Source organism: Amblyomma americanum, chromosome 10 (genome assembly GCF_052857255.1).
Source record: "Amblyomma americanum isolate KBUSLIRL-KWMA chromosome 10, ASM5285725v1, whole genome shotgun sequence".
In the NCBI taxonomy this organism is placed as follows: domain Eukaryota; kingdom Metazoa; phylum Arthropoda; class Arachnida; order Ixodida; family Ixodidae; genus Amblyomma; species Amblyomma americanum.
This window is the reverse complement of record NC_135506.1, coordinates 150,223,960-150,247,672: the sequence shown is the minus strand read 5'-3', so window position 1 is coordinate 150,247,672 and position 23,713 is coordinate 150,223,960.

Below are 23,713 nucleotides of genomic sequence, written 5' to 3'. Positions count from 1 at the left end.
TGGGCATCCTTTTGTGCCTGTCAGAAACTGGCTTTTCTTCAAATGGATTATTATAGGCATTTTTTCAGACGTTCAGTATGGTAAGAAATGATGTGGATACGACGCATGGCACAGCACTTATGTGGCCTTCCTTTTGTGCCTGTCAGGTACTATCTATTCTTCAAATGCATTTTTATAGGCATCTTTCATGACGTTCAGTATGGCAAGAAATGATGTGGATACGATGTGTGGCAGAGAACTGATGGGGGCATCCTTTTGTGCCTGTCAGGTACTGGCTATTCTTCAAATGCATTTTTATAGGCATCTTTTATGACGTTCAGTATGGCAAGAAATGATGTGAATACAATGCATGGCAGAGAACTTATGTGGGCATCCTTTTGTGCCTGTCAGGTACTGGCTATTCTTCAAATGCATTTTTATAGGCATCTTTTCTGACGTTCAGTATGGCAAGAAATGATGCGGATACGACGCACGGCAGAACACTTATGTGGGCATCCTTTTGTGCCTCTCAGGTAGTGGCTATTCTTCAAATGCTTTTTTGTAGCCATCTTTTCTGAGTTCAGTATGGCAAGAAATGATGTGGATACGACGCATGGCAGAGCACTTATGTGGGCATCCTTTTGTGTCTGTCAGGTATGGCTATTCTTCAAATGCATTTTTATAGGCATCTTTCTGATGTTCAGTATGGCAAGAAATGATGTGGATACGACGCATGGCAGAGCACTTATGTGGGCATCCTTTTGTGCCTGTCAGGTACTGGCTATTCTTCAAATGTATTTTTATAGGCATCTTTTCTGACGTTCAGTATGGCAAGAAGTGATGTCGATACGACGCATTGCAGAGCACTTATGTGGGCATCCTTTTGTGCCTGTCAGGTACTGTCTATTCTTCAAATGCATTTTTATAGGCATCGTGTATGACGTTCAGTATGGCAAGAAATGATGTGGATAAGATGCATGGCAGAGAAGTTATGTGGGCATCCTATTGTGGCTGTCAGGCACTGGTTATTCTTCAAATGCATTTTATAGGCATCTTTTCTGACGTCCAGTATTGCAAGAAATGATGTGGATACGACGCATGGCAGAGCACTTATGTGGGCATTCTTTTGTGCCTGTCAGGTAATGGCTATTCTTCAAATGCATTTTTATAGGCATCTTTTCTGACGTTCAGTATGGCAAGAAATGATGTGGATACGACGCATGGCAGAGCACTTATGTGGGCATCTTTTTGTGCCTGTCAGGTACTGGCTATTCTTCAAATGCATTTTTATAGGCATCTATTATGACGTTCAGTATGTCAAGAAATGATGTGAATATGATGCATGGCAGAGAACTTATGTGGGCATCCTTTTGTGCCTGTCAGGTACTGTCTATTCTTCAAATGCATTTTTATAGGCATCTTTTCTGACGTTCAGTATGGCAAGAAATGATGTGGATACGACGCACGGCAGAGCACTTATGTGGGCATCCTTTTGTGCCTGTCAGGTAGTGGCTATTCTTCAAATACATTTATAGGCATCTTATCTGACGTTCAGTTTGGCAAGAAATGATGTGGACACGACGCTTAGCCGTGCACTTATGTGGGCATCCTTTTGTGCCTGAGAGGTAATGGCTATTCTTCAAATGCATTTTTGTAGCCATCTTTTCTGACGTTCAGTATGGCAAGAAATGATCTGGATACGACGCATGGCAGAGCACTTATGTGGGCATCCTTTTTTGCCTGTGAGGTAATGGCTATTCTTCAAATGCATTTTATAGGCATCTTTTCTGACGTTCAGTATGGCAAGAAATGATGTGGATACGACGCGTGGCAGAGCACTTATGTGGGCATTTTTTGTGCCTGTCAGGTACTGGCTATTCTTCAAATGCATTTTTATAGGCATCGTTTATGACGTTCAGTATGGCAAGAAATGATGTGGATAAGATGCATGGCAGAGAAGTTATGTGGGCATCCTATTGTGGCTGTCAGGCACTGGTTATTCTTCAAATGCATTTTATAGGCATCTTTTCTGACGTCCAGTATTGCAAGAATTGATGTGGATACGACGCATGGCAGAGCACTTATGTGGGCATCCTTTTGTGCCTGTCAGGTAATGGCTATTCTTCAAATGCATTTTATAGGCATCTTTTCTGACGTTCAATATGGGAAGAAAGGATGTGGATACGACTTATGCCAGAGCACTTATATGGGCATCCTTTTGTGCCTGTCAGGTAGTGGATATTCTTCAAATGCATTTTTGCAGGCATCATTTCTGACGTTCAGTATGGCAAGAAATGATGTGGATACGCACTTTTTTGCCTGGCAGGTACTGGCTATTCTTCAAATGCATTTTTATAGGCATCATTTATGACGTTTAGTATGGCAAGAATTGATGTGAATACGATCAATGGCAGAGCACTTATTTGGACATCCTGTTGTGCCTGTCAGGTACTGGCTATTCTTCAAATGCATTTTTATATGCATCTTTTATGACGTTCAGTATGGCAAGAAATGATGTGGATACGACGCATGGCAGAGCACATATTTAGGCATCTTTTTTGTGCCTGACAGGTACTGGCAATTCTTCAATTGCATTCTTAAAGGCAACTTTTATGATGTTCAGTATGGCAAGAAATGTTGTGGATACGATGCGTGGCCGAGAACTTATGTGGGCATCCTTTTGTGCCTGTCAGGAACTGGCTTTTCTTCAAATGGATTATTATAGGCATTTTTTCAGACGTTCAGTATGGCAAGAAATGATGTGGATACGACGCATGGCACAGCACTTATGTGGGCATCCTTTTGTGCCTGTCAGGTAGTGGCTATTCTTCATATGCATTTTTACACGCATCTTTTCTGACGTTCAGTATGGCAAGAAATGATGTGGATACGACGCATGGCAGAGCACTTATGTGGGCATCCTTTTGTGCCTGTCAGGTAGTGGCTATTCTTCAAATGCATATTTATAGGCATCTTTTCTGATGTTTAGTATGGCAAGAAATGATGTGGATACGACGCATGGCAGAGCACTTAAGTGGGCATCTTTTTGTGCCTCTCAAGTAGTGCCTATTCTTCAAATGCATTCTTATAGGCATCTTTTCTGATGTTCATAATGGCAAGAAATGATGTGGATACGACGCATGGCAGAGCACTTATGTGGGCGTCCTTTTGTGCCTGTCAGGTACTCGCTATTTTTCAATTGCATTTTTATAGGCATCTTTTCTGATTTTCAGTATGGCAGGAAATGATGTGGATACGATGCATCGCAGAGCACTTATGTCGGCATCCTTTTGTGCCTGTCACGTAATGGCTATTCTTCAAATGCACTTTTATAGGCACCTTTTCTGACGTTCAGTATGGCAAGAAATTATGTGGATACGACGCATGGCAGAGCACTTAAGTGGGCATCCTTTTGTGCCTGTCAGGTACTGGCTATTCTTGAAATGTATTTTTATAGGCATCTTTTCTGACGTTCAGTATGGCAAGAAATCATGTGGATACGACGCATGGCAGAGCACTTATGTGGGCATCTTTTTGTGCCTGTCAGGTACTGGCTATTCTTCAAATGCATTTTTAAAGGCATCTTTTATCACGTTCAGTATGGCAAGAAGTGATGTGAATACGACACATGGCAGAGCACTTATGTGGGCATCCTTTTGTAACTGTCAGGTAATGGCTATTCTTCAAATGCATATTTATTGGCATCTTTTCTGACGTTCAGTCTGGCAAGAAATGATGTAGATACGACGCATGGCAGAGCACTTATGTGGGCATCCTTTTGTGCCTCTCAGGTAGTGGCTATTCTTCAAATGCTTTTTTGTAGCCATCTTTTCTGAGTTCAGTATGGCAAGAAATGATGTGGATACGACGCATGGCAGAGCACTTATGTGGGCATCCGTTTGTGCCTGTCAGGTACTGGCTCTTCTTGAAATGTATTTTTATAGGCATCTTTTCTGACGTTCAGTATGGCAAGAATTGATGTGGATACGACTCATGGCAAAGCACTTATGTGTGCATCCTTTTCTGCCTGTCAGGTAGCGGCTATTCTTCAAATGCATATTTATAGGCATCTTTTCTGACGTTCAGTTTGTCAAGAAATGATGTGGACACGACGCATGGTCGTGCAATTATGTGGGCATGTTTTTCTGTCTGTCAGGTAGTGGCTATTTTTCAAATACATTTATAGGCATCTTATCTGACGTTCAGTTTGGCAAGAAATGATGTGGACACGACGCTTAGCCGTGCACTTATGTGGGCATCCTTTTGGGCCTGAGAGGTAATGGCTATTCTTCAAATCCATTTTTGTAGCCATCTTTTTTGACGTTCAGTATGGCAAGAAATGATCTGGATACGACGCATGGCAGAGCACTTATGTGGGCATCCTTTTTTGCCTGTCAGGTAATGGCTATTCTTCAAATGCATTTTATATGCATCTTTTCTGACGTTCAGTATGGCAAGAAATGATGTGGATACGACGCGTGGCAGAGCACTTATGTGGGCATTTTTTGTGCCTGTCAGGTACTGGCTATTCTTCAAATGCATTTTTATAGGCATCGTGTATGACGTTCAGTATGGCAAGAAATGATGTGGATAAGATGCATGGCAGAGAAGTTATGTGGGCATCCTATTGTGGCTGTCAGGCACTGGTTATTCTTCAAATGCATTTTATAGGCATTTTTTCTGACGTCCAGTATTGCAAGAAATGATGTGGATACGACGCATGGCAGAGCACTTATGTGGGCATCCTTTTGTGCCTGTCAGGTAATGGCTATTCTTCAAATGCATTTTTATAGGCATCTTTTCTGACGTTCAGTATGGCAAGAAATGATGTGGATACGACGCATGGCAGAGCACTTATGTGGGCATCTTTTTGTGCCTGTCAGGTACTGGCTATTCTTCAAAAGCATTTTTAAAGGCATCTTTTATCACGTTCAGTATGGCAAGAAAGGATGTGAATACGATGCATGGCAGAGAGCTTATGTGGGCATCCTTTTGTGCCTGTCAGGTACTGGCTATTCTTCAAATGCATTTTTATAGGCATCTTTTCTGACGTTCAGTATGGCAAGAAATAATGTGGATACGACGCACGGCACAGCACTTATGTGGGCTTCCTTTTATGCCTGTCAGGTAGAGGCTATTTTTCAAATGCATTTTTAAAGGCATCTTTCATGACGTTCAGTATGGCAAGAAATGATGTGGATACGACGCATGGCAGAGCACTTATGTGGGCATCCTTTTGTGCCTGTCAGGTAGTGGCTATTCTTCAAATACATATTTATAGGCATCTTTTCTGTCGTTCAGTATGGCAAGAAATGATGTGGATACGACGCATGGCAGAGCACTTATGTGGGCATCTTTTTGTGCCTGTCAGGTACTGGCTATTCTTCAAATGTATTTGTATAGGCATCTTTTTTGACGTTCAGTATGGCAAGAAGTGATGTGGATACGACGCATGGCAGAGCACTTATGTGGGCATCCTTTTGTGCCTGCCAGGTACTGGCTATTTTTCAAATGCAGTTTTATAGGCATCTTTTCTGACGTTCAGTATGGCAAGAAATGATTTGGACACGACGCATGGCCGTGCACTTATGTGGGCATCCTTTTGTGCCTGTCATTTATTCGCTATTCTCCAAATGCACTTTTTTAGGCATCTTTTCTGACATTCAGTATGGAAAGAAATGATGTGGATACGACGCATGGCAGAGCACTTATGTGGGCATCCTTTTGTGCCTTTCAGGTACAGGCTATTTTTCAAAAGCATTTTATAGGCATCTTTTTTGACGTTCATTATGGCAAGAAATGATGTGGATACGACTCATGGCAGAGCACTTATGTGTGCATCCTTTTCTGCCTGTCAGGTAGCGGCTATTCTTCAAATGCATTTTTGTAGCCATCTTTTCTGACGTTCAATATTGCAAGAAATGATGTGGAAACGACGCATTGCAGAGCACATATGTGGGCATCTTTTTGTGCCTGCCAGGTACTGTCTATTCTTTAAATGCATTTTTAGAGGCATCTTTTATGACGTTCAGTATGGCAAGAAATGATGTGGATACGATGTGTGGCAGAGAACTTATGGGGGCATCCTTTTGTGCCTGTCAGGTACTGGCTATTCGTCAAATGCATTTGTATAGGCATCTTTTCTGACGTCCAGTATGGAGAGATTTGATGTGGACACGACGCTTAGCCGTGCACTTATGTGGGCATTCTTTTGTGCCTGTCAGGTAATGGCTATTCTTCAAATGCATTTTTATAGGCATCTTTTCTTACGTTCAGTATGGCAAGAAATGATGTGGATACGACGCATGGCAGAGCACTTATGTGGGCATCCTTTTGTACCTGTCAGGTACTGGATATTCTTGAAATGTATTTTATAGGCATCTTTTCTGACGTTCAGTATGGCAAGAAATGATGTGGATACGACACATGGCAGAGCACTTATGTGGGCATCTTTTTGTGCCTGTCAGGTACTGGCTATTCTTCAAATGCATTTTTATAGGCATCTTTTATGACGTTCAGTATGTCAAGAAATGATGTGAATACAATGCATGGCAGAGAACTTATGTGGGCATCCTTTTGTGCCTGTCAGGTACAGGCTATTCTTCAAATGCATTTTTATAGGCATCTTTTCTGACGTTCAGTATGGCAAGAAATGATGTGGATACGACGCCCGGCAGAGCACTTATGTGGGCATCCTTTTGTGCCTGTCAGGTAGTGGCTATTCTTCAAATACATTTATAGGCATCTTTTCTGACGTTCAGTTTGGCAAGAAATGATGTGGACACGACGCTTAGCCGTGCACTTATGTGGGCATCCTTTTGTGCCTGTCAGGTAATGGCTATTCTTCAAATGCATTTTTGTAGCACTCTTTTCTGACGTTCAGTATGGCAAGAAATGATGTGGATACGACGCATGGCAGAGCACTTATGTGGGCATCCTTTTGTGCCTGTCAGGTAATGGCTATTCTTCAAATGCATTTTTATAGGCATCTTTTCTGACGTTACGTATGGCAAGAAATGATGTGGATACGACGCATGGCAGAGCACTTATGTGGGCATTTTTTGTGCCTGTCAGCTACTGGCTATTCTTCAAATGCATTTTTATAGGCATCGTTTATGACGTTAAGTATGGCAAGAAATGATGTGGATACAATGCATGGCAGAGAAGTTATGTGGGCATCCTATTGTGGCTGTCAGGCACTGGCTATTCTTCAAATGCATTTTTATAGGCATCTTTTCTGACGTTCAGTATGGCAAGAAGTGATGGGGATACGACGCATGGCAGAGCACTTATGTGGGCATCTTTTTGTGCCTTTCAGGTACTGGCTATTTTTCAAAAGCATTTTATAGGCATCTTTTTTGACGTTCATTATGGCAAGAAATGATGTGGATACGACTCATGGCAGAGCACTTATGTGTGCATCCTTTTCTGCCTGTCAGGTAGCGGCTATTCTTCAAATGCATTTTGGTAGCCATCTTTTCTGACGTTCAATATTGCAAGAAATGATGTGGAAACGACGCATTGCAGAGCACATATGTGGGCATCTTTTTGTGCCTGCCAGGTACTGTCTATTCTTTAAATGCATTTTTAGAGGCATCTTTCATGACGTTCAGTATGGCAAGAAATGATGTGGATACGACGCATGGCAGAGCACTTATGTGGGCATATTTTTGTGCCTGTCAGGTACTGGCTATTCTTCAAATGCATTTTTATAGGCATCTTTTATGACGTTCAGTATGTCAAGAAATGATGTGGATACGATGCATGGCAGAGAACTTATGTGGGCATCCTTTTGTGCCTGTCAGGTACAGGCTATTCTTCAAATGCATTTTATAGGCATCTTTTCTGACATTCAGTATGGCAAGAAATGATGTGGATACGACGCACGGCAGAGCACTTATGTGGGCATCCTTTTCTGCCTGTCAGGTAGCGGCTATTCTTCAAATGCATTTTTGTAGCCATCTTTTCTGACGTTTAGTATGGCAAGAAATGATGTGGATACGACGCATGGCAGAGCACTTATGTGGGCATCCTTTTGTGTCTGTCAGGTAATGGCTATTCTTCAAATGCATTTTTATAGGCATCTTTTCTGACGTTCAGTATGGCAAGAAATGATGTGGATACGACGCATGGCAGAGCACTTATGTGGGCATTCTTTTGTGCCTGCAAGGTAGTGGCTTTTCTTCAAATGCATATTTATAGGCATCTTTTCTGACGTTCAGTTTGTCAAGAAATGATGTGGACACGACGCATGGTCGTGCAATTATGTGGGCATCTTTTTCTGTCTGTCAGGTAGTGGCTATTTTTCAAGTGCATTTTTATATGCATCTTTTCTGACGTTCAGTATGGCAAGAAGTGATGTGGATACGACGCATGGCAGAGCACCTATGTGGGCATCCTTTTGTGCCTGTCAGGTAGTGGCTATTCTTCAAATGCATATTTACAGGCATCTTTTCTGTCGTTCAGTATGGCAAGAAATCATGTGGATACGACGCATGGCAGAGCACTTATGTGGGCATCCTTTTGTGCCTGTCAGGTACCGGCTATTCTTCAAATGTATTTTTATAGGCATCTTTTCTGACGTTCAGTATGGCAAGAAGTGATGTGGATACGACGCATTGCAGAGCACTTATGTGGGCATCCTTTAGTGCCTGTCAGGTACTGTCTATTCTTCAAATGCATTTTTATAGGCATCTTTCATGACGTTCAGTATGGCAAGAAATGATGTGGATACGATGTGTGGCAGAGAACTAATGGGGGCATCCTTTTGTGCCTGTCAGGTACTGGCTATTCTTCAAATGCATTATTATAGGCATCTTTTCTGACGTTCAGTATGGAGAGATTTGATGTGGACACGACGCTTGGCCGTGCGCTTATGTGGGCATCCTTTTGTGCCTGTCAGATAATGGCTATTCTTCAAATGCATTTTTATAGGCATCTTTTATGACGTTCAGTATGTCAAGAAATGATGTGAATATGATGCATGGCAGAGAACTTATGTGGGCATACTTTTGTGCCTGTCAGGTACTGTCTATTCTTCAAATGCATTTTTATAGGCATCTTTTCTGACGTTCAGTATGGCAAGAAATGATGTGGATACGACGCACGGCAGAGCACTTATGTGGGCATCCTTTTGTGCCTGTCAGGTAGTGGCTATTCTTCAAATACATTTATAGGCATCTTATCTGACGTCCAGTTTGGCAAGAAATGATGTGGACACGACGCTTAGCCGTGCACTAATGTGGGAATCCTTTTGTGCCTGAGAGGTAATGGCTATTCTTCAAATGCATTTTTGTAGCCATCTTTTCTGACGTTCAGTATGGCAAGAAATGATCTGGATACGACGCATGGCAGAGCACTTATGTGGGCATCCTTTTTTGCCTGTCAGGTAATGGCTATTCTTCAAATGCATTTTATATGCATCTTTTCTGACGTTCAGTATGGCAAGAAATGATGTGGATACGACGCGTGGCAGAGCACTTATGTGGGCATTTTTTGTGCCTGTCAGGTACTGGCTATTCTTCAAATGCATTTTTATAGGCATCGTGTATGACGTTCAGTATGGCAAGAAATGATGTGGATAAGATGCATGGCAGAGAAGTTATGTGGGCATCCTATTGTGGCTGTCAGGCACTGGTTATTCTTCAAATGCATTTTATAGGCATCTTTTCTGACGTCCAGTATTGCAAGAAATGATGTGGATACGACGCATGGCAGAGCACATATGTGGGCATCCTTTTGTGCCTGTCAGGTAATGGCTATTCTTCAAATGCATTTTTATAGGAATCTTTTCTGACGTTCATTATGGCAAGAAATGATGTGGATACGACGCATGGCAGAGCACTTATGTGGGCATCTTTTTGTGCCTGTCAGGTACTGGCTATTCTTCAAAAGCATTTTTAAAGGCATCTTTTATCACGTTCAGTATGGCAAGAAAGGATGTGAATACGATGCATGGCAGAGAGCTTATGTGTGCATCCTTTTGCGCCTGTCAGGTACTGGCTATTCTTGAAATGCATTTTTATAGGCATCTTTTCTGACGTTCAGTATGGCAAGAAATAATGTGTATACGACGCACGGCACAGCACTTATGTGGGCTTCCTTTTATGCCTGTCAGGTAGAGGCTATTTTTCAAATGCATTTTTATAGGCATCTTTCATGACGTTCAGTATGGCAAGAAATGATGTGGATACGACGCATGGCAGAGCACTTATGTGGGCATCCTTTTGTGCCGGTCAGGTAGTGGCTATTCTTCAAATACATATTTATAGGCATCTTTTCTGTCGTTCAGTATGGCAAGAAATGATGTGGATACGACGCATGGCAGAGCACTTATGTGGGCATCCTTTCGTGCCTGTCAGGTACTGGCTATTCTTCAAATGTATTTGTATAGGCATCTTTTTTGACGTTCAGTATGGCAAGAAGTGATGTGGATACGACGCATGGCAGAGCACTTATGTGGGCATCCTTTTGTGCCTGCCAGGTACTGGCTATTTTTCAAATGCAGTTTTATAGGCATCTTTTCTGACGTTCAGTATGGCAAGAAATGATTTGGACACGACGCATGGCCGTGCACTTATGTGGGCATCCTTTTGTGCCTGTCATTTATTCGCTATTCTCCAAATGCGCTTTTTTAGGCATCTTTTCTGACATTCAGTATGGAAAGAAATGATGTGGATACGACGCATGGCAGAGCACTTATGTGGGCATCCTTTTGTGCCTTTCAGATACTGGCTATTTTTCAAAAGCATTTTATAGGCATCTTTTTTGACGTTCATTATGGCAAGAAATGATGTGGATACGACTCATGGCAGAGCACTTATGTGTGCATCCTTTTCTGCCTGTCAGGTAGCGGCTATTCTTCAAATGCATTTTTGTAGCCATCTTTTCTGACGTTCAATATTGCAAGAAATGATGTGGAAACGACGCATTGCAGAGCACATATGTGGGAATCTTTTTGTGCCTGCCAGGTACTGTCTATTCTTTAAATGCATTTTTATAGGCATCTTTTATGACGTTCAGTATGTCAAGAAATGATGTGAATACAATGCATGGCAGAGAACTTATGTGGGCATCCTTTTGTGCCTGTCAGGTACAGGCTATTCTTCAAATGCATTTTTATAGGCATCTTTTCTGACGTTCAGTATGGCAAGAAATGATGTGGATACGACGCCCGGCAGAGCACTTATGTGGGCATCCTTTTGTGCCTGTCAGGTAGTGGCTATTCTTCAAATACATTTATAGGCATCTTTTCTGACGTTCAGTTTGGCAAGAAATGATGTGGACACGACGCTTAGCCGTGCACTTATGTGGGCATCCTTTTGTGCCTGTCAGGTAATGGCTATTCTTCAAATGCATTTTTGTAGCACTCTTTTCTGACGTTCAGTATGGCAAGAAATGATGTGGATACGACGCATGGCAGAGCACTTATGTGGGCATCCTTTTGTGCCTGTCAGGTAATGGCTATTCTTCAAATGCATTTTTATAGGCATCTTTTCTGACGTTAAGTATGGCAAGAAATGATGTGGATACGACGCATGGCAGAGCACTTATGTGGGCATTTTTTGTGCCTGTCAGCTACTGGCTATTCTTCAAATGCATTTTTATAGGCATCGTTTATGACGTTAAGTATGGCAAGAAATGATGTGGATACAATGCATGGCAGAGAAGTTATGTGGGCATCCTATTGTGGCTGTCAGGCACTGGCTATTCTTCAAATGCATTTTTATAGGCATCTTTTCTGACGTTCAGTATGGCAAGAAGTGATGGGGATACGACGCATGGCAGAGCACTTATGTGGGCATCCTTTTGTGCCTTTCAGGTACTGGCTATTTTTCAAAAGCATTTTATAGGCATCTTTTTTGACGTTCATTATGGCAAGAAATGATGTGGATACGACTCATGGCAGAGCACTTATGTGTGCATCCTTTTCTGCCTGTCAGGTAGCGGCTATTCTTCAAATGCATTTTGGTAGCCATCTTTTCTGACGTTCAATATTGCAAGAAATGATGTGGAAACGACGCATGGCAGAGCACTTATGTGGGCATCCTTTTGTGCCTGTCAGGTACTGGCTATTCTTCAAATGCATTTATAGGCATCTTTTCTGACGTTCAGTATGGCAAGAAGTGATGGGGATACGACGCATGGCAGAGCACTTAGGTGGGCATTCTTTTGTGCCTGCCGGGTACTGGCTATTCTTCAAATGCAGTTTTATAGGCATCTTTTCTGACGTTCAGAATGGCAAGAAATGATGTGGATACGACGCATGGCCGTGCACTTAAGTGGGCATCCTTTTGTGCCTGTCAGGTAATGGCTATTCTTCAAATGCATTTTATAGGCATCTTTTCTGACGTTCAGTATGGGAAGAAATGATGTGGATACGACTTATGCCAGAGCACTTATATGGGCATCCTTTTGTGCCTGTCAGGTAGTGGATATTCTTCAAATGCATTTTTGCAGGCGTCATTTCTGACGTTCAGTATGGCAAGAAATGATGTGGATACGACCTTTTTTGCCTGGCAGGTACTGGCTATTCTTCAAATGCATTTTTATAGGCATCATTTATGACGTTTAGTATGGCAAGAATTGATGTGAATACGATGCATGGCAGAGCACTTATTTGGACATCCTTTTGTGCCTGTCAGGTACTGGCTATTCTTCAAATGCATTTTTATATGCATCTTTTATGACGTTCAGTATGGCAAGAAATGATGTGGATACGACGCATGGCAGAGCACATATTTAGGCATCTTTTTGTGCCTGACAGGTACTGGCAATTCTTCAATTGCATTCTTAAAGGCAACTTTTATGATGTTCAGTATGGCAAGAAATGATGTGGATACGATGCGTGGCCGAGAACTTATGTGGGCATCCTTTTGTGCCTGTCAGGAACTGGCTTTTCTTCAAATGGATTATTATAGGCATTTTTTCAGACGTTCAGTATGGCAAGAAATGATGTGGATACGACGCATGGCACAGCACTTATGTGGGCATCCTTTTGTGCCTGTCAGGTAGTGGCTATTCTTCATATGCATTTTTACACGCATCTTTTCTGACGTTCAGTATGGCAAGAAATGATGTGGATACGACGCATGGCAGAGCACCTATGTGGGCATCCTTTTGTGCCTGTCAGGTAGTGGCTATTCTTCAAATGCATATTTATAGGCATCTTTTCTGATGTTTAGTATGGCAAGAAATGATGTGGATACGACGCATGGCAGAGCACTTAAGTGGGCATCTTTTTGTGCCTCTCAGGTAGTGCCTATTCTTCAAATGCATTCTTATCGGCATCTTTTCTGATGTTCAGAATGGCAAGAAATGATGTGGATACGACGCATGGCAGAGCACTTATGTGGGCGTCCTTTTGTGCCTGTCAGGTACTGGCTATTCTTCAAATGCATTTTTAAAGGCATCTTTTATGACGTTCAGTATGGCAAGAAATGATGTAAATACGATGCATGGCAGAGAACTTATGTGGGCATCCTTTTGTGCCTGTCAGGTACTGGCTATTCTTCAAATGCATTTTTATAGGCATCTTTTCTGACGTTCAGTATGGCAAGAAATGATGTGGATACGACGCACGGCAGAGCACTTATGTGGGCATCCTTTTGTGCCTCTCAGGTAGTGGCTATTCTTCAAATGCTTTTTTGTAGCCATCTTTTCTGACGTTCAGTATGGCAAGAAATGATGTGGATACGACGCATGGCAGAGCACTTATGTGGGCATTCTTTTGTGCCTGTCAGGTAGTGGCTTTTCTTCAAATGCATATTTATAGGCATCTTTTCTGACGTTCAGTTTGTTAAGAAATGATGTGGACACGACGCATGGCCGTGCAATTATGTGGGCATCCTTTTCTGTCTGTCAGGTAGTGGCTATTTTTCAAATGCATATTTATAGGCATCTTTTCTGACGTTCAGTATGGCAAGAAGTGATGTGGATACGACGCATGGCAGAGCACCTATGTGGGCATCCTTTTGTGCCTGTCAGGTAGTGGCTATTCTTCAAATGCATATTTACAGGCATCTTTTCTGTCGTTCAGTATGGCAAGAAATCATGTGGATACGACGCATGGCAGAGCACTTATGTGGGCATCCTTTTGTGCCTGTCAGGTACTGGCTATTCTTCAAATGTATTTTTATAGGCATCTTTTCTGACGTTCAGTATGGCAAGAAGTGATGTGGATACGACGCATGGCAGAGCACATATTTAGGCATCTTTTTGTGCCTGACAGGTAATGGCTATTCTTCAAATGCATTTTTATAGGCATCTTTTCTGACGTTCAGTATGGCAAGAAATGATGTGGATACGACGCATGGCAGAGCACTTATGTGGGCATTTTTTGTGCCTGTCAGCTACTGGCTATTCTTCAAATGCATTTTATAGCCATCGTTTATGACGTTAAGTATGGCAAGAAATGATGTGGATACAATGCATGGCAGAGCACTTAGGTGGGCATTCTTTTGTGCCTGCCAGGTACTGGCTATTCTTCAAATACATTTTTATAGGCATCTTTTCTGACGTTCAGTTTGGCAAGAAATGATGTGGACACGACGCATGGCCGTGCAATTATGTGGGCATCCTTTTCTGTCTGTCAGGTCGTGGCTATTTTTCAAATGCATTTTTATAGGCATCTTTCATGACGTTCAGTATGGCAAGAAATGATGTGGATACGACGCATGGGAGAGCACTTATGTGGGCATCCTTTTGTGCCTGTCAGGTAGTGGCTATTCTTCAAGTGCATATTTATAGGCATCTTTTCTGTCGTTCAGTATGAAAAGAAATGATGTGGATACGACGCAAGGCAGAGCACTTATGTGGGCATCCTTTCGTGCCTGTCAGGTACTGGCTATTTTTCAAATGTATTAGTATAGGCATCTTTTTTGACGTTCAGTATGGCAAGAAGTGATGTGGATACGACGCATGGCAGAGCACTTATGCGGGCATCCTTTTGTGCCTGCCAGGTACTGGCTATTTTTAAAATGCAGTTTTATAGGCATCTTTTCTGACGTTCAGTATGGCAAGAAATGATTTGGACACGACGCATGGCCGTGCACTTATGTGGGCATCCTTTTGTGCCTGTCATTTATTCGCTATTCTCCAAATGCCATTTTTTAGGCATCTTTTCTGACATTCAGTATGGAAAGAAATGATGTGGATACGACGCATGGCAGAGCACTTATGTGGGCATTCTTTTGTGCCTTTCAGGTACTGGCTATTCTTCAAAAGCATTTTATAGGCATCTTTTCTGACGTTCATTATGGCAAGAAATGATGTGGATACGACTCATGGCAGAGCACTTATGTGTGCATCCTTTTCTGCCTGTCAGGTAGCGGCTATTCTTCAAATGCATTTTTGTAGCCATCTTTTCTGACGTTCAATATTGCAAGAAATGATGTGGAAACGACGCATGGCAGAGCACATATATGGGCATCTTTTTGTGCCTGCCAGGTACTGTCTATTCTTTAAATGCATTTTTAGAGGCATCTTTCATGACGTTCAGTATGGCAAGAAATGATGTGGATACGATGTGTGGCAGAGAACTTATGGGGGCATCCTTTTGTGCCTGTCAGGTACTGGCTATTCTTCAAATGCATTTTTATAGGCATCTTTTCTGACGTTCAGTATGGAGAGATTTGATGTGGACACGACGCTTGGCCGTGCACTTATGTGGGCATCCTTTTGTGCCTGTCAGGTAATGGCTATTCTTCAAATGCATTTTTATAGGCATCTTTTCTGACGTTCAGTATGGCAAGAAATGATGTGGATACGACGCATGGCAGAGCACTTATGTGGGCATCCTTTTGTACCTGTCAGGTACTGGCTATTCTTGAAATGTATTTTTATAGGCATCTTTTCTGACGTTCAGTATGGCAAGAAATGATGTGGATACGACGCATGGCAGAGCACTTATGTGGGCATCTTTTTGTGCCTGTCAGGTACTGGCTATTCTTCAAATGCAATTTTTATAGGCATCTTTTCTGACGTTCAGTATGGCAAGAAATGATGTGGATACGACGCACGGCAGAGCACTTATGTGGGCATCCTTTTGTGCCTGTCAGGTACTGTCTATTCTTCAAATGCATTTTTATAGGCATCTTTTCTGACGTTCAGTATGGCAAGAAATGATGTGGATACGACGCACGGCAGAGCACTTATGTGGGCATCCTTTTGTGCCTGTCAGGTAGTGGCTATTCTTCAAATACATTTATAGGCATCTTATCTGACGTTCAGTTTGGCAAGAAATGATGTGGACACGACGCTTAGCCGTGCACTTATGTGGGCATCCTTTTGTGCCTGAGAGGTAATGGCTATTCTTCAAATGCATTTTTGTAGCCATCTTTTCTGACGTTCAGTATGGCAAGAAATGATCTGGATACGACGCATGGCAGAGCACTTATGTGGGCATCCTTTTTTGCCTGTCAGGTAATGGCTATTCCTCAAATGCATTTTATAGGCATCTTTTCTGACGTTCAGTATGGCAAGAAATGATGTGGATACGACGCGTGGCAGAGCACTTATGTGGGCATTTTTTGTGCCTGTCAGGTACTGGCTATTCTTCAAATGCATTTTTATAGGCATCGTTTATGACGTTCAGTATGGCAAGAAATGATGTGGATAAGATGCATGGCAGAGAAGTTATGTGGGCATCCTATTGTGGCTGTCAGGCACTGGTTATTCTTCAAATGAATTTTATAGGCATCTTTTCTGACGTCCAGTATTGCAAGAATTGATGTGGATACGACGCATGGCAGAGCACTTATGTGGGCATCCTTTTGTGCCTGTCAGGTAATGGCTATTCTTCAAATTCATTTTATAGGCATCTTTTCTGACGTTCAGTATGGGAAGAAATGATGTGGATACGACTTATGCCAGAGCACTTATATGGGCATCCTTTTGTGCCTGTCAGGTAGTGGATATTCTTCAAATGCATTTTTGCAGGCATCATTTCTGACGTTCAGTATGGCAAGAAATGATGTGGATACGACCTTTTTTGCCTGGCAGGTACTGGCTATTCTTCAAATGCATTTTTATAGGCATCATTTATGACGTTTAGTATGGCAAGAATTGATGTGAATACGATGCATGGCAGAGCACTTATTTGGACATCCTTTTGTGCCTGTCAGGTACTGGCTATTCTTCAAATGCATTTTTATATGCATCTTTTATGACGTTCAGTATGGCAAGAAATGATGTGGATACGACGCATGGCAGAGCACATATTTAGGCATCTTTTTGTGCCTGACAGGTACTGGCAATTCTTCAATTGCATTCTTAAAGGCAACTTTTATGATGTTCAGTATGGCAAGAAATGATGTGGATACGATGCGTGGCCGAGAACTTATGTGGGCATCCTTTTGTGCCTGTCAGGAACTGGCATTTCTTCAAATGGATTATTATAGGCATTTTTTCAGACGTTCAGTATGGCAAGAAATGATGTGGATACGACGCATGGCACAGCACTTATGTGGGCATCCTTTTGTGCCTGTCAGGTAGTGGCTATTCTTCATATGCATTTTTACACGCATCTTTTCTGACGTTCAGTATGGCAAGAAATGATGTGGATACGACGCATGGCAGAGCACTTATGTGGGCATCCTTTTGTGCCTGTCAGGTAGTGGCTATTCTTCAAATGCATATTTATAGGCATCTTTTCTGATGTTTAGTATGGCAAGAAATGATGTGGATACGACGCATGGCAGAGCACTTAAGTGGGCATCTTTTTGTGCCTCTCAGGTAGTGCCTATTCTTCAAATGCATTCTTATAGGCATCTTTTCTGATGTTCAGAAGGGCAAGAAATGATGTGGATACGACGCATGGCAGAGCACTTATGTGGGCGTCCTTTTGTGCCTGTCAGGTACTCGCTATTTTTCAATTGCATTTTTATAGGCATCTTTTCTGATTTTCAGTATGGCAAGAAATGATGTGGATACGATGCATCGCAGAGCACTTATGTCGGCATCCTTTTGTGCCTGTCACGTAATGGCTATTCTTCAAATGCACTTTTATAGGCACCTTTTCTGACGTTCAGTATGGCAAGAAATTATGTGGATACGACGCATGGCAGAGCACTTAAGTGGGCATCCTTTTGTGCCTGTCAGGTACTGGCTATTCTTGAAATGTATTTTTATAGGCATCTTTTCTGACGTTCAGTATGGCAAGAAATTATGTGGATACGACGCATGGCAGAGCACTTATGTGGGCATCTTTTTGTGCCTGTCAGGTACTGGCTATTCTTCAAATGCATTTTTAAAGGCATCTTTTATCACGTTCAGTATGGCAAGAAATGATGTGAATACGACACATGGCAGAGCACTTATGTGGGCATCCTTTTGTGCCTGTCAGGTAATGGCTATTCTTCAAATGCATATTTATAGCATCTTTTCTGACGTTCCGTCTGGCAAGAAATGATGTAGATACGACGCATGGCAGAGCACTTATGTGGGCATCCTTTTGTGCCTGTCAGGTACTGGCTATTCTTGAAATGTATTTTTATAGGCATCTTTTCTGACGTTCAATATGGCAAGAAATGATGTGGATACGACGCTTGGCAGAGCACTTATGTGGGACTCTTTTTGTGCCTGTCAGGTACTGGCTATTCTTCAAATGCATTTTTATAGGCATCTTTTATGACGTTCAGTATGGCAAGAAATGATGTGAATACGATGCATGGCAGAGAACTTATGTGGGCATCCTTTTGTGCCTGTCAGGTACTGGCTATTCTTCAAATGCATTTTTATAGGAATCTTTTCTGACGTTCAGTATGGCAAGAAATGATGTGGACACGATGTGTGGCAGAGAACTTATGGAGGCATCCTTTTGTGCCTGTCAGGTACTGGCTATTCTTCAAATGCATTTGTATAGGCATCTTTTCTGACGTCCAGTATGGAGAGATTTGATGTGGACACGACGCTTAGCCGTGCACTTATGTGGGCATTCTTTTGTGCCTGTCAGGTAATGGCTATTCTTCAAATGCATTTTTATAGGCATCTTTTCTTACGTTCAGTATGGCAAGAAATGATGTGGATACGACGCATGGCAGAGCACTTATGTGGGCATCCTTTTGTACATGTCAGGTACTGGATATTCTTGAAATGTATTTTTATAGGCATCTTTTCTGACGTTCAGTATGGCAAGAAATGATGTGGATACGACGCATGGCAGAGCACTTATGTGGGCATCTTTTTGTGCCTGTCAGGTACTGGCTATTCTTCAAATGCATTTTTATAGGCATTTTTTATGACGTTCAGTATGTCAAGAAATGATGTGAATACAATGCATGGCAGAGAACTTATGTGGGCATCCTTCTGTGCCTGTCAGGTACAGGCTATTCTTCAAATGCATTTTTATAGGCATCTTTTCTGACGTTCAGTATGGCAAGAAATGATGTGGATACGACGCCCGGCAGAGCACTTATGTGGGCATCCTTTTGTGCCTGTCAGGTAGTGGCTATTCTTCAAATACATTTATAGGCATCTTTTCTGACGTTCAGTTTGGCAAGAAATGATGTGGACACGACGCTTAGCCGTGCACTTATGTGGGCATCCTTTTGTGCCTGTCAGGTAATGGCTATTCTTCAAATGCATTTTTGTAGCACTCTTTTCTGACGTTCAGTATGGCAAGAAATGATGTGGATACGACGCATGGCAGAGCACTTATGTGGGCATCCTTTTGTGCCTGTCAGGTAATGGCTATTCTTCAAATGCATTTTTATAGGCATCTTTTCTGACGTTAAGTATGGCAAGGAATGATGTGGATACGACGCATGGCAGAGCACTTATGTGGGCATTTTTTGTGCCTGTCAGCTACTGGCTATTCTTCAAATGCATTTTTATAGGCATCGTTTATGACGTTAAGTATGGCAAGAAATGATGTGGATACAATGCATGGCAGAGAAGTTATGTGGGCATCCTATTGTGGCTGTCAGGCACTGGCTATTCTTCAAATGCATTTTTATAGGCATCTTTTCTGACGTTCAGTATGGCAAGAAGTGATGGGGATACGACGCATGGCAGAGCACTTATGTGGGCATCCTTTTGTGCCTTTCAGGTAGCGGCTATTCTTCAAATGCATTTTGGTAGCCATCTTTTCTGACGTTCAATATTGCAAGAAATGATGTGGAAACGACGCATTGCAGAGCACATATGTGGGCATCTTTTTGTGCCTGCCAGGTACTGTCTACTCTTTAAATGCATTTTTAGAGGCATCTTTCATGACGTTCAGTATGGCAAGAAATGATGTGGATACGATGTGTGGCAGAGAACTTATGGGGGCATCCTTTTGTGCCTGTCAGGTACTGGCTATTCTTCAAATGCATTTGTATAGGCATCTTTTCTGACGTCCAGTATGGAGAGATTTGATGTGGACACGACGCTTAGCCGTGCACTTATGTGGGCATTCTTTTGTGCCTGTCAGGTAATGGCTATTCTTCAAATGCATTTTTATAGGTATCTTTTCTGACGTTCAGTATGGCAAGAAATGATGTGGATACGACGCATGGCAGAGCACTTATGTGGGCATCCTTTTGTACCTGTCAGGCACTGGCTATTCATGAAATGCATTTTTATAGGCATCTTTTCTGACGTTCAGTATGGCAAGAAATGATGTGGATACGACGCATGGCAGAGCACTTATGTGGGCATCTTTTTGTGCCTGTCAGGTACTGGCTATTCTTCAAATGCATTTTTATAGGCATCTTTTATGACGTTCAGTATGTCAAGAAATGATGTGAATACAATGCATGGCAGAGAACTTATGTGGGCATCCTTTTGTGCCTGTCAGGTACAGGCTATTCTTCAAATGCATTTTTATAGGCATCTTTTCTGACGTTCAGTATGGCAAGAAATGATGTGGACACGACGCTTAGCCGTGCACTTATGTGGGCATCCTTTTGTGCCTGTCAGGTAATGGCTATTCTTCAAATGCATTTTTGTAGCACTCTTTTCTGACGTTCAGTATGGCAAGAAATGATGTGGATACGACGCATGGCAGAGCACTTATGTGGGCATCCTTTTGTGCCTGTCAGGTAATGGCTATTCTTCAAATGCATTTTTATAGGCATCTTTTCTGACGTTCAGTATGGCAAGAAATGATGTGGATACGACGCATGGCAGAGCACTTATGTGGGCATTTTTTGTGCCGGTCAGCTACTGGCTATTCTTCAAATGCATTTTTATAGGCATCGTTTATGACGTTAAGTATGGCAAGAAATGATGTGGATACAATGCATGGCAGAGAAGTCATGTGGGCATCCTATTGTGGCTGTCAGGCACTCGCTATTCTTCAAATGCATTTTATAGGCATCTTTTCTGACGTTCAGTATGGCAAGAAATGATGAGGATACGACGCATGGCAGAGCACTTATGTGGGCATCCTTTTGTGCCTGTCAGGTACTGGCTATTCTTCAAATGCATTTATAGGCATCTTTTCTGACGTTCAGTATGGCAAGAAGTGATGGGGATACGACGCATGGCAGAGCACTTAGGTGGGCATTCTTTTGTGCCTGCCAGGTACTGGCTATTCTTCAAATGCAGTTTTATAGGCATCTTTTCTGACGTTCAGAATGGCAAGAAATGATGTGGATACGACGCATGGCCGTGCACTTAAGTGGGCATCCTTTTGTGCCTGTCAGGTAATGGCTATTCTTCAAATGCATTTTATAGGCATCTTTTCTGACGTTCAGTATGGGAAGAAATGATGTGGATACGACTTATGCCAGAGCACTTATATGGGCATCCTTTTGTGCCTGTCAGGTAGTGGATATTCTTCAAATGCATTTTTGCAGGCGTCATTTCTGACGTTCAGTATGGCAAGAAATGATGTGGATACGACCTTTTTTGCCTGGCAGGTACTGGCTATTCTTCAAATGCATTTTTATAGGCATCATTTATGACGTTTAGTATGGCAAGAAATGATGTGGATACGACGCATGGCAGAGCACATATTTAGGCATCTTTTTGTGCCTGTCAGGTACTGGCTATTCTTCAAATGCATTTTTATATGCATCTTTTATGACGTTCAGTATGGCAAGAAATGATGTGGATACGACGCAAGGCAGAGCACATATTTAGGCATCTTTTTGTGCCTGACAGGTACTGGCAATTCTTCAATTGCATTCTTAAAGGCAACTTTTATGATGTTCAGTATGGCAAGAAATGATGTGGATACGATGCGTGGCCGAGAACTTATGTGGGCATCCTTTTGTGCCTGTCAGGAACTGGCTTTTCTTCAAATGGATTATTATAGGCATTTTTTCAGACGTTCAGTATGGCAAGAAATGATGTGGATACGACGCATGGCAAAGCACTTATGTGGGCATCCTTTTGTGCCTGTCAGGTAGTGGCTATTCTTCATATGCATTTTTACACGCATCTTTTCTGACGTTCAGTATGGCAAGAAATGATGTGGATACGACGCATGGCAGAGCACTTATGTGGGCATCCTTTTGTGCCTGTCAGGTAGTGGCTATTCTTCAAATGCATATTTATAGGCATCTTTTCTGATGTTTAGTATGGCAAGAAATGATGTGGATACGACGCATGGCAGAGCACTTAAGTGGGCATCTTTTTGTGCCTCTCAGGTAGTGCCTATTCTTCAAATGCATTCTTATCGGCATCTTTTCTGATGTTCAGAATGGCAAGAAATGATGTGGATACGACGCATGGCAGAGCACTTATGTGGGCGTCCTTTTGTGCCTGTCAGGTACTGGCTATTCTTCAAATGCATTTTTAAAGGCATCTTTTATCACGTTCAGTATGGCAAGAAATGATATGAATACGACACATGGCAGAGCACTTATGTGGGCATCCTTTTGTGCCTGTCAGGTAATGGCTATTCTTCAAATGCATTTTTATAGGCATCTTTTCTGACGTTCAGTATGGCAAGAAATGATGTAGAAACGACGCATGGCAGAGCACCTATGTGGGCATCTTTTTGTGCCTGCCAGGTACTGTCTATTCTTCAAATGCATTTTAGAGGCATCTTTCATGACGTTCAGTATGGCAAGAAATGATGTGGATACGATGCGTGGCAGAGAACTTATGGGGGCATCCTTTTGTGCCTGTCAGGTACTGGCTATTCTTCAAATGCATTTTTATAGGCATCTTTTCCTACGTTCAGTATGGAGAGATTTGATGTGGACACGACGCTTAGCCGTGCACTTATGTGGGCATCCTTTTGTGCCTGTCAGGTAATGGCTATTCTTCAAATGCATATTTATAGGCATCTTTTCTGACGTTCAGTCTGGCAAGAAATGATGTGGATACGACGCATGGCAGAGCACTTATGTGGGCATCCTTTTGTGCCTGTCAGGTACTGGCTATTCTTCAAATGCATTTTTATAGGCATCTTTTATGACGTTCAGTATGGCAAGAAATGATGTGAATACGATGCATGGCAGAGAACTTATGTGGGCATCCTTTTGTGCCTGTCAGGTACTGGCTATTCTTCAAATGCATTTTTATAGGCATCTTTTCTGACGTTCAGTATGGCAAGAAATGATGTGGATACGACGCACGGCAGAGCACTTATGTGGGCATCCTTTTGTGCCTCTCAGGTAGTGGCTATTCTTCAAATGCTTTTTTGTAGCCATCTTTTCTGACGTTCAGTATGGCAAGAAATGATGTGGATACGACGCATGGCAGAGCACTTATGTGGGCATTCTTTTGTGCCTGTCAGGTAGTGGCTTTTCTTCAAATGCATATTTATAGGCATCTTTTCTGACGTTCAGTTTGTTAA